The sequence below is a fragment of the Microcebus murinus genome, chromosome X, assembly GCF_040939455.1.
Source record: "Microcebus murinus isolate Inina chromosome X, M.murinus_Inina_mat1.0, whole genome shotgun sequence".
Lineage (NCBI taxonomy): Eukaryota > Metazoa > Chordata > Mammalia > Primates > Cheirogaleidae > Microcebus > Microcebus murinus.
The window spans coordinates 24,556,610-24,568,505 of record NC_134136.1 but is presented as its reverse complement, the minus strand read 5'-3'; the positions used below and the strand labels follow the sequence as shown (position 1 = coordinate 24,568,505).

At 33.9% G+C, this 11,896-nt stretch overlaps 1 pseudogene; it reads left to right on the top strand.

Annotated features, from left to right (window-relative positions):
- Window positions 1-9,787: 9,787 nt before the first annotated feature.
- LOC105856709 (transcription factor E2F6 pseudogene) lies at window positions 9,788-11,467 on the top strand (annotated as a pseudogene).
- The last annotated feature ends 429 nt before the right edge of the window (window positions 11,468-11,896 follow it).

Sequence of the window (11,896 nt, the reverse complement as noted above, 5' to 3'; positions counted from 1 at the left end):
GTGAGTTGCTCTAGTAAATTAATCAAATCCAAAAAGCAGGTTGTGGGAACCCAGGCTTGAAGTGCAGACAGTCTTGTGGGACTGAGCCCTCAACCTGTGATGTCTAAGGCTATCTCCCAGATCATAATTAAATTAAATTAGAGGACATCCAGCTGGTGTCTGCTGCTTGTGTGTGTGAGGAAAAAAACCCAACACATTTGGTCAGAGAAGTCTTCTGTGTTGACTGTTGTGTTCACTGAGAAAATAGGATAAAGCACTTTCAGTTTTTGGGTCTTTTTCCACCGACTCACACTTAAAGAGTCATTTTGAAGATTAAGTATGTGTACCATAGTGATTTATATACAGTATTCACTCAACAAGCCTGAGATAAAATTTAAAATTTTTATGAGAAACAAACTACTACAGAGTTTTGGGTATTTATAAATATTTTGATATTTTTGGCCTGCCTTTTCCTTTATTTCTCATAAGAATAATGCCAAATTTTCAGATTACATTCAATTCTAATACATATAGACCTAGATAGAGTCCAAGTACCCTAAATATGTTCAATAAAGACCTCAGATAATATTGGTATTCTGCAGATGGTTATGTAGTATTGCATTTATTAATTTTATTTTAAATGTACTGATCATCCATAAATTACTAATGATTCTAATTTAGCATAAAAAACTTGGAAAAATCCTGTCTCAAAAATCCATTATTGCTACTACTTGTCTTGTTTATATGATTTGTTACACAGTAGTGCTATGATTAATAATAGTGTATTTTAGGACACATGTGTATAAAAATGTAATTCTGTGTTACTTAGTCTATACTATGCATATAAAAAAGTAAATCTGTGTTACACACTTCTATTACTCAACAGAATAGAAAGCTAATTTATCTAAAATATTACAATGACTTTTGATCCAATATAGCATAAAATTTTAATCTAGAGTTTAATTAATCTTTAAAAATATATTTCATTTATAATAAATGCAGGTATCATTGATGATTAAGAGAATGATTATTTGCTTTTTATCATTTTGTAAGTGATTTAGGCTATAATTTATTACTTTTCTTTTTATTAAAAACAGATCACAAGCAAAGTTTTCATTGATCATGTTTATTTTAGAGATATAGTCTACTCATAACCATGTGAGTAGCTTTCAGTAGAAATAGTATATTTAAAAGAACAATGACAAAAGGGACTAATATATTTTATCATAAACCTGGTCTAAAATTATGTTTATAATGGTAAATAGAACATTACCCTTTATGTTGAACTATCATTTTAAAATGTCATTAAACCTTTTAACTGTCTTATTATAATTTAAATTCCAATACAAAATACTAACTTCACCCTATTCCTGAAACCACTGCTACTACATTGCTTTCTGTAGTGATTGCCTACCCATCAAAAATTATCTGAGGCTTCTTTAGTAGATATATAGGCTCCTAGATAGGTCACAATTTATAAGTGACTAGAACAATTTATTCTGGGAGAAGTCACTATCTTAAAAGCAAACAATTGAAGAACCTAATATTGGTTTTACTGATTTCATTATAAATACATCCTTAGTTTTTCAGTTGTAACACATTTTTTTCTAATTCACTAGGAAAATATGTCTTTTCAAAATTGAGTTGTAATTATCTTTTTAAGAATACAATTGTTTTTCAAAACTATTATTCTTGTTGGCTATTAAAAATTAGATACATGTACTCACCATCAAATTGGTTTTAACTGATCAACACTTAAGTGCACATATATTAATAGCATTCATCAGGTTTAGGGCAGGAGGGAAAGGGGAGGAGGGGATGAGTACTTTCACACCTAATGAGTGTGGTGTGCACTGTCTGGGGGATGGACAAGCTTAAAACTCTGACTCAGGTGGGGCAAAGGCAATATATGTAACCTAAACATTTGTACCCCCATAATATGCTGAAATAAAAAAGAAAAAAAGAGGCAGATATGTTCATTGGTTCTAAGAAATTAGAAATTAGATACTACAGCATAATTGGTCTAGCCTGACAGATAAATTTTTAATTCAACACCAACATCATAATCCTTGAGACCAATATTCGATGGTAGTTTCTTTGTAGGATTCCACAGCTTCAAAAATATTATTCAATTACACTCATTTCCTATTCCAGCATGATTAAACATCTTTTTTTTATTTAATTACTGAATGGATAGGATTTTTGCCCTTTTTTGTTTCTTTTTCGGGTTTTTCTGAAACCAGAAAATAAATAGATCCTTTCAGCTAATTTATATTTATTGAATGTTTACTGTATGCCAGGCATTTATCTAGGCTACAAAATTTGAGTTTCTGCCCACCTTGAGAAAGTATCTCATAAATTTTAAGATGAAGTAATTGGCATGCATAGTAGGTTATCTTATCAAAACTAGAAAAATAAATTTTATCTTATTAATTATTTAATATTAGATTCTGTACTGTAATACCTCTAGCTTGGTTCAGATGCAAAAATATTTAGGTACAGGAGGAAGAGAAAATAATTTCATCTCTCTAAGTAAATACTTCTGAAATGTGGCTAGGAAAATCTTCAGGTAATGTTAACATTAGCATAGGTAGATCTGTTTGCAGAGTCCTGTGTAGTTAATATCTTAACGTTCCTTTTATTCCACTGTTCTGCTTCTTCTTCTCCCATTATCAATTTATAATGTTGGGATTATAGTTTTTAATTTAAAAATAAATTTAAATATTTAAAATGTATCATCTATGATTCATCAAGTGAACAAGATATTTGAATACATTTCCAGTTAAATACACATTCAGTTTTATGGGGAGGAGGGTATGAGTATTTTAGCTTAAGCTGTGGAATGACTTCAGAGTTATCAGATTCACTCAGATTTCTGCTCATGTTTAAACATATTCAATAGGGTATAATTTTGAAGAGCATAGAAACCATTGTTGAAAAATAACTGGAACTGGATAATAAAGCAGTCAAAATAAATTTTATGTAATACCTATAGCAATAGGAGCAAAGAGTCCTCAATTTCAAATATAACAAGGAAAAGTGTGGTTTACTGCTAGGGAGTATGGTGGGGGTCAGTGGATGAAAATTTACTAAGAGAAAACATCAGGAGTAAGGGCAGATCCTGGCTGAACTGACTTCATGTGATTCCTGCTAAAGGTAGGCCAGGGTTATGAGATGTCACCTGGGAAATGGTGGAGCATAAAGAATCTGACGCAGATATCAAGGTGATCAGGAATTCTCTTTGTTAAAATAATTAAGAGGCCATTAGGCTGAGAGGGCTCCAGCTTGAGCCCTATGTAACCAAACTAACATTGACCTCAATGTAAACAGTAAAACAAAACTTAAGCTTAACCAATCAGAAACCACTTTGTCTTGCCTCCACAAACATAAACATTTTCCTCTTGTAGCTTCTCAGTGGTGCCCTGAACCACTTGTAGTCTGCCATTGTTCAATTCATGAATCACTGTTTGTTCAAATAAACTCTTTAAAATGTTAATGTGCCTAAATTTATCTTTTAACATCTCTAAACTGACTTAGCAGAATTCTTGCTAAAACTGGGTTATGCAGGTCTGGCAAGGATGGAACCTAGTCAAGATGAGGGTTCAGAGGAGCATGACTAAACTTTGGTTAAAGAGAAAGTCTTTATCACCACTTAGGTTTGAATTCCAGTCCTTGCTGTCTCCAAATTATTTGGGAGAATCTTGACAAATACACTTAACCTCCATCTGACATAAGAATAAATGTAATACAGTGATTATGACCACAGTCACAGGAGAAAAATGACATGGATTTAAATACCAGCTCTTTCATTTCCTATTTGTAAGCATTTGTCCACATAATAACCTCTTGATAAATGTGGTGGGTTGATTTCTACTTTTATTCCACTGTGATCTGAGAAGATACATGGTATAATTTCTATTTTTTAAAATGTTTTGAGACTTGCTTTGTGTCCTAGGATATGGTCAATCTTAGAGAGTGTCCCATGAGCTGATGAGAATAATGTATAATCAGTGGATTTGGGGTAGAATGTCCTGTAAATGTCAGTCAGGCCCAATTGTTCTAGAGTTCTGTTTAAGTCCATTATTTCTTTATTAATTTTCTGTTTGGAGGATCTGTCCTGTGCAGTCAGTGGGGTGTTGAAATTTCTGGTTATTATGGGGTTGCTATTAATCCATTTGCTTAGATCTAGTAAGGTTTGCTTTATGAATCTGGGTGCACTATTATTATGATTATTATTATTGCCTATAGGAGTGGTGTATAATCACAATTTATTCTAGGGTAGCTGGAAGCAGAATAGGAGAGCAATTAAGAGTTCAGAATCTGGAGTCAAAAATCCTCAGGAAGAATCTCAGTTGTATGACTTTTTAGTTGTGTGTGATCTTAGTAAGTAAATTGACCACTATGAATGTTATTTTCCTGAACCACAAAATGGAAAAATAAATAGCATTTAACTCAGAGAGAGGTTGTGAGAACCAAGTAAGATCATGTACACAAAGTACTTAACAAATTTATATGGCTCATGATATAGTCTATAAAAATTACTATTATTATGATATTATTATTATTAATATAATGCTATTTTACTTTTCTCTAAGACTGAATAGGGCTAACTCATGAAACAAAAGAGGCTCCTCTTTTGTGAAGCAGAGAAGAAATTGAAAATATTTCCTTTGCATACAGTAGGCCCTCCATCAATGTTCATTTGTTTGTTTATTTTTTCATGAACTGACTGCTTTATGTCATGAAGATATTGCTGCAAGTGATTCCTGTGAGGCCGCTTTATTAATTATGATTACTTTTTGCTCATCAGTTCTCACTTCCCAGAAGGAAAAGCAGCATGAAATTTTTATGCCGTTCCTTTTTTTTTTTTTTTTTTTTTTAATTTTGGTTATTTTGCTCTGTTAGTAGCAACCTTCAATTCACTCATGGGATTATAAACTCAACTATCAACACAGCTTTCTATGTTCATTAATCATAAGCATTGAAGCAGAAAGGAAACATTTAAAAACTATCACTTGAAAAGGTATTTGATGTAAACAATCTTTTCCTACAAATGTCATTTTAAATATGTTCACTAAAAGAAGATTTACTATTATTAACAGTAGACAATCTCACAATGTTGGGTACCTATATTTGAATATTTCAGAGAGAATTAGAATTAATATTTTCACTTAACATTGAAATTACATATGAACTATGCACTTTTTGTGTGTTCCTAATTGTTCTCTGATGAGATTTGTGTTAGGTTACTACGATTCTAAAACATTTGAGAAAATCTTAAATATCCCTGCTTCATTTGGCGTGCTGGAAAGATTTATCATAAATTGGCCAAATTTTTATATAAGAAAAGGCATAAATATAGACTAGTGCCTTGTGAATGTATTTGTTGCCTCATTTGCATTTATAATATGCATAGCATATATTTCTGAACCAAAAAAAGAGAAAATTTCAGAACTATTTTTATTTTTCTAACAGTCAATTTTATACTGAGATGAACTTGAGGGTTGCTTTCCTTTAAAATATTCTTTCACTTCTTATTTTCCTTCTCAAGCCCAATGACAAAGAAAATAGAATACCACAAAATAAGATAATGATCTTCCTAGACTATTTAGAATATATGTCTTCTCTGATTTTTCCCATCAGAAATTAGAATTTTTAGTTTTTTCTCTTTTAATATTTTATTTATTTATTTCAGAATATTACAAGGGTACAAATGTTTTGGTTACATGTCTTGCTTTTGTACACTTTGAGTTAATGTTAAAAGTGTGCCCATCACCCAGACAATGTGCACTGTACCCATTAGGTGTGGATTTATCCAACCCATCCCTCCCCTATCTGCTTGATTTCCTTTGAGATTTACTTCCACATGTGCGCATAAGTGTTGGTCAATTAGTTCCAGTTTAATAGTGAGTACCTGTGGTGTTTGTTTTTCCATTCTTATAATACTTCACTTAGAAGGATGGTCTCCAGTTCCATTCAGATTGTTACAAAATTTATTAGTTCGTCCTTTTTATGGTTGAATAATACTTCATGGTATACAATTGCCACATTTTATTAATTCACTCAGGTATTGATGGGCACTTGGGTTGATTCCACATCTTTGCAATTGTGAATTGTGCTGCCATAAACATTGTAGTGCAAGTCCTTTTTGTTTGTTTGTTTTGTTTTTTATGAAATGATTTTTTTTTCCTTTGAGTAAATGACCAATAGTGGGATTACTAGATCAAATGTGGTAGGTCTACTTTTAGTTTTTCAAAGTATTTCCTTACTGCTTTCTAAAGAGGTTGTACTGATTTGCAGTCGAACTAGCAATGTGTAAGTGTTCCTTTCTCTATGCATTCATGCCAGCATTTGTTGTTTGGGACTTTTTGTTAAAAGCCATGCTCACTGGAGTTAAGTGATATCTCATTGTGGTTTTGACTTGCATTTCCCTGATAATTAGAGATGCTGGGCATTGTTTCATATGTTTATTGGCCATTCGTCTATTTTCCTTTGAAAAGTTTCTGTTCATGTCCTGTTCCCCCTTTTTAATAGGATTGTTTGATTTTGATTTTTTACTGTTGTTGTACTTGAGTTCTTTATAGATTCTGGTTATTAGCTCTTCATTGGATGTATAAATCAGAATTTTAAAAAATATTTTAAAGTATTGTTGAAATCGCTGCATTTCTGAAGACTTAGTGATGTTTTCATAAAATATGAGTAAAGTATAATACATTTCTATAGTTAGGAGGCAGCAAAGACCATCAAATTAATGCCCCAATGGAATGATATTACCAAGGAGGGTTTACACACCACTTTAGTCATAAGTGTAGGGCGAAGAAAAATAATTTTTTCCTCAACCCTGAATGGACCCCTATAACAAAAAAACAGATTAACAAGAGAAAAACAAACAGAAGTTTATTAACATGTATATTTCATATATATATATGTGGGAGACATTCAGAAAATAAATAGCTCTCAAAGAGGTGGCTTTGAATTCAGCTTATGTAGCATCTTCAAGAAAGAGCAGTAAATTTTTAGAGAAACGCCAAGGCAAAGGAAAAAGACTTCATATCTCTGGGGGTGGTAACTTGGAGAAAGACAAATAATGGCAGATAGAGGCTTGTTAATAAAGTTTATTCATGTAGATTTTTCTGGTAATATCTCCAGATCAATAAGGGTACAAAGTTATCTTCAATTGTTAGCTCTTCTTCTTTCTGGTAAAAAGGATGGACAGGATATCTTTGTCTTTGTAAATATATGTCCCACTTTTAGGAAAATAGAGGTGAGAACAGTACTTTATTACATTTGTTTCTTCTTAATTGTCTTCAACTCAATAGTCCTTCATACTTTAGGGTGGCATGTTTTGGCTTCCCACAAGAGCATTTCCCCTGGCTTTGAATGAAGTCTTATTAAAATTAATGGGATCTGTTCTAGGGTTGTCCTACAGGAAAATTAAAGAGAGTTTAGTATGAGAGAGGATGACAAAATTCTTCTTGTTGCTGGCATTATTAGATAAAATTTCCTATTACCTTAGGGAAATGGAAATGAGATAAGACTACATACCTAATTAGAATGATTAAATTTTTAAAAAATCCTACTTTATTAGTTTTCTGGGGCTGCCATAACAAAATACCACAGACTGGGTGACTTAAACAACAGATATTTATTGTCTCACAGTTCGGTAAGCTGGAAATCCAAGATCAAAATGACAGTAGGTTTTATTTAGTCTGTGACTTCATTCTTTGGCTTGCAAATGGCCACCTTCTTGTGTCCTCACATGGACTTTTCTCTGTGAACACACATCGCTGGGATGTGAAGAAACTTGAACTCTGATATCCCAGAGTTTTGAAATATGTATTCCAAATACCTATATTACTGGTAGGTATGTAACATGGTACAACCACTTGGAAAAGCAGTTTGTAATTATCTTAAAAAGTTGAACATGCACGTACTCTATGAGCCAGCCATTTAGAAAATTAAAACTTATATACCTATGCAAAGGCATATACACAAATATTCATGGCAGCTTTATTTGTAAGAGTTCCACATTGAAAACAGTCTAAATGTCTACCAATAGTTGAATGGATAAATAAATTTTAATATACCAATACAATGAAATACTATTCAATAGTAACTCCTGATTATTGAATATATACAACTTTGAATACATACAACTTGGAGGGTTGGAGAAATGAGGAGTTGTTCAATGGATATAATGTTTCAGTTATGCAAGATGAATAAATTCTAGAGTCTTTCTATACAAAATGGTGCCTACAGTTAACAGTATAGTACTGTGCCATTCAAAATTTGTTGAGGTAGATCTTATGTTAAGTGTTCTTACCACATATAAAAACAAAAACAAAGAGACATAAGGAATCTTTGGGAGTGTTGGATATATCTATACTATGATTATAATGATGTCATAGGTGTTTGCAAATGTTTGAACTCATCAAATTGTACACATTAAATATATGCAGTTTTTAAAAATATTAATTATACCTCAATAAAGCAGTTAAAAATAAAGTATAGGATATTAATCACAAAATAGAGGACTTCAAAAGAATTATCACAAGAAAATCACTCTAATCCATGGTCGGACATAATACAATGAATGTATGACAAATTAATTCAAAAGATATGAACATAGCTGGGTGGAATGGCACACATCTGTAGTCCCAGATACTTGGGAGGCTGAGGTGGGAGCATCACTTGATTCCAGGAGATCAAGGCCAGCCTGGGTGACAGAGTGAGACCCTGCATTTTTTTTAAAAAAAAGAATATACATATACAAACACACAAAGTGCCTGTGAACACTGATGAACTCCAAATTAATTGTGTATGTGAGTAAAGAGTTTTGTTTCAATGTCAATTTCCAGGGGGATAATATACTATACTTATGTAAGATGATATCACTGTGGAAAATGGGGAAAAACTACACAGAAACCCTCTATACTATTTTTGTAACAACATGGATGAATCACAAAATAATTATGCCAACTTAAAAATGAAGTAGCTAAAAAAGAGTATATGCTGCATGACTCCTTAATAAAATTACACAAAATAAAAATTAATGTATAATAATGAAAAGCAAATTAATGATTGGGGGAGAGAGGAGAAAATAATGCAGGGGAGAGATAACAAAGGAGCAGAAGGAAACGTTTGGGAGTCGTGGATATGGTCATTATCTTGATTGTGGTGACATTTTTACAGGTATATCCATGTATTAAATTTCATCAAATTGTACATTTTAATTATGTCATTACTAAATACCAATCATGCCTCAATAGCATTTTTCCTTTTACTTATTTTATTTATTTATTTTTAGATATGGGGTCTTGCTATACTGCCCAGTCTGGTCTCAAATTCTTGCGTTCAAGTGAGCTTCCCACCTCAGCCTTCCGAGTAGCTGGGATTACAGGCATGAACCACTGTGCCAGGTTCTTTGTTTTATTTCTGAAAATACTTAAGTGTCACATCTACCGAGTGCAATGTTTTGTTCTTTTTCAGATATTTATTTTAACAAGCCAGTCTTAAAAAGGTATTTTTTGAGATAATCAAGAAAATTGAATATGATAAAGATGATATTATTAAGGAATTATTTTTAGCTTTTTCTGTCAAAATAGTATAGTAGTTATATTTTTTAAGTCTTTAGGAGAAGTAAATATTAAAGTATTTAATGAATAACGTATACGAATCCTGGGATTTACGTTAACTTCTACAGTTTCCCAACCAATAAGATTTGGTAGGGTCACTGCGCATGCGTGAAGATGGCGGGCCTGGCGTCCGGAAAGCCGTAGGTCGCTCTGTTCCCCTCTCTTCCGCGTTGGGAGCGTTAGCCTCGTGTGGTGGCACCTCCAGCTAGGCCAGGAACCTGCTTTCTGCTGGGCTCCGGGAATTTGGGGTGTTGAGGAAAGTACTTGAGCCGTAAGAGAGAAGGTAGGAGAGCTCGTAGAGTGCGAGAGAAGGCGGGAGAGCTTGTGGAGTGCGAGGTTCGCGGGTCACCAGGCTTGGCATCATGAGTCAGCAACAGCCTACCAGGAAATCGTCCAGCCCTGTCGTGGGCCTGGCAGAGGAGACGGTGCACCGCCCGTCCCAGGACCCCATCAACGCGGAGAGCCCGAAGACATCAAAAGTAAGCGTTAATTTAGAAGATGATGCGTCCACGAGAAAAGCTCTAAAAGTGAAGAGACCTCGTTTTGATGTATCACTGGTTTATTTAACTAGAAAATTTATGGATCTTGTCAAATCTGCTCCTGATGGTGTTCTTGACTTAAACAAGGTTGCGGCAGAACTGGGAGTACGAAAACGAAGAGTATATGATATCACCAATGTCTTAGATGGAATTGACCTCATTGAAAAAAAATCTAAGAACTTTGTTCGGTGGATAGGAGCTGATCTTAACAATTTGGATGCCGAAGACAGAAAACAAGAAAAGAAGCTACAGGAGGAACTTTCTGACTTATCAGCAATGGAAGATGCTTTGGATGAGTTAATTAAGGATTGTGGTCAGCAGTTGTTTGAGTTAACAGATGACAATGAAAATGCAAGGCTAGCCTATGTAACATATCAAGATATTCATAGCATTGAGGCATTCCAGGAACAGACGGTTATGGTAGTTAAAGCTCCACAAGAAACCAGATTGGATGTTCCAGCTCCCAGCGAAGAATCTACCACGCTGTATATAAAGAGCACCGGCGGACCTGTTGATGTCTACTTGTGTCAGTTGGAAGAGGAGCACGCAAGTCACAATAGGTCTGAAGCCATCACCTCCTAATCTGAGAGAAGACATCCAGAATGCCCCGAGGAAGAAGAAAATCCTCAGCAAAGTGAAGAATTGCTTGAAATGAGTAACTGATAGCATTTAAGAATGCATGTATTGACTTTTGGGGGGGAACATCCTATGTGGGTGGATTATGCATCAGTGACTCTAACGGCAATAACTCATGTCTGCAGTGTTCTCCTCCCTCAGCAGTGGCATTAATACAGGTAGTATATTTGAGATGTTCACTACTTAGATAACTATGGTTTCCACATTTGAAAATAACTTTTTGTAATTATTCACTGCTTTTTGTCAGTTAAATAGACATCTTGACACCTGAAATAACTTCATCACAAAGAGTATTATAGAAACAGATGGTCAGGCCTGAGATGGGTAGTTCTTCATGAACTCTACCCTTTCTTTCAAGGATTAAATATCACAAAACAAATTGTCTTACACTGGTCATGTTTGCAGTTAACTGTTGTACATTGGTTAGGTGTACACATGAATCTAAATGTGATGTCTTTGTATATACATATATATATCTTTGTAATGTTTAGAGTTCTTATGAAATATGTCTAAGTTACACTTTTCATCCTGGTTCAACCAAAATAATGTATATATAGAAAGTGACAAATTGTCTAACTTCCTGGGTATCTGTAATTTACTAGAATCCTCTGGATGAGGGAGGCTTAGAGAAGAGTTTTTCCAAACTTCTACATGTATAAGTATCATAAATGTGCTATACATTTACATTCATGGATTTAATTAAAGCATTTTAATATGGTTCTCAATGCTCAGATTGATATTGGATACATCTTGATTTCAAGCTGTCTACAGAGTTGTGTGTCTCAGCAGATTGGTGGCATGTCCCAAGGCTCTGGAGGCAAGTATAGAAATGCCACCAGATAATAGTGTAATTCATTGTAAGACATGAATTTAGTCATGGTGAAAATTGGGAACTATTTTAACCACTTCGGTACAGTGCTCACTGGCCGAGAAACCTTGCCCACAGCCGGCACTCATAGTCCGCACGGGGTAGTTTGTGCTATGCATTGATGACGAATCCATTTTGCTCTTGTGTGATGAGGAAAGCTTTAAAGCACTGAAAGCTTGTTTTACTTTACAGGCAGCTTTACTTGTAATGTAAATCAGAATAGGTTACATATACATATA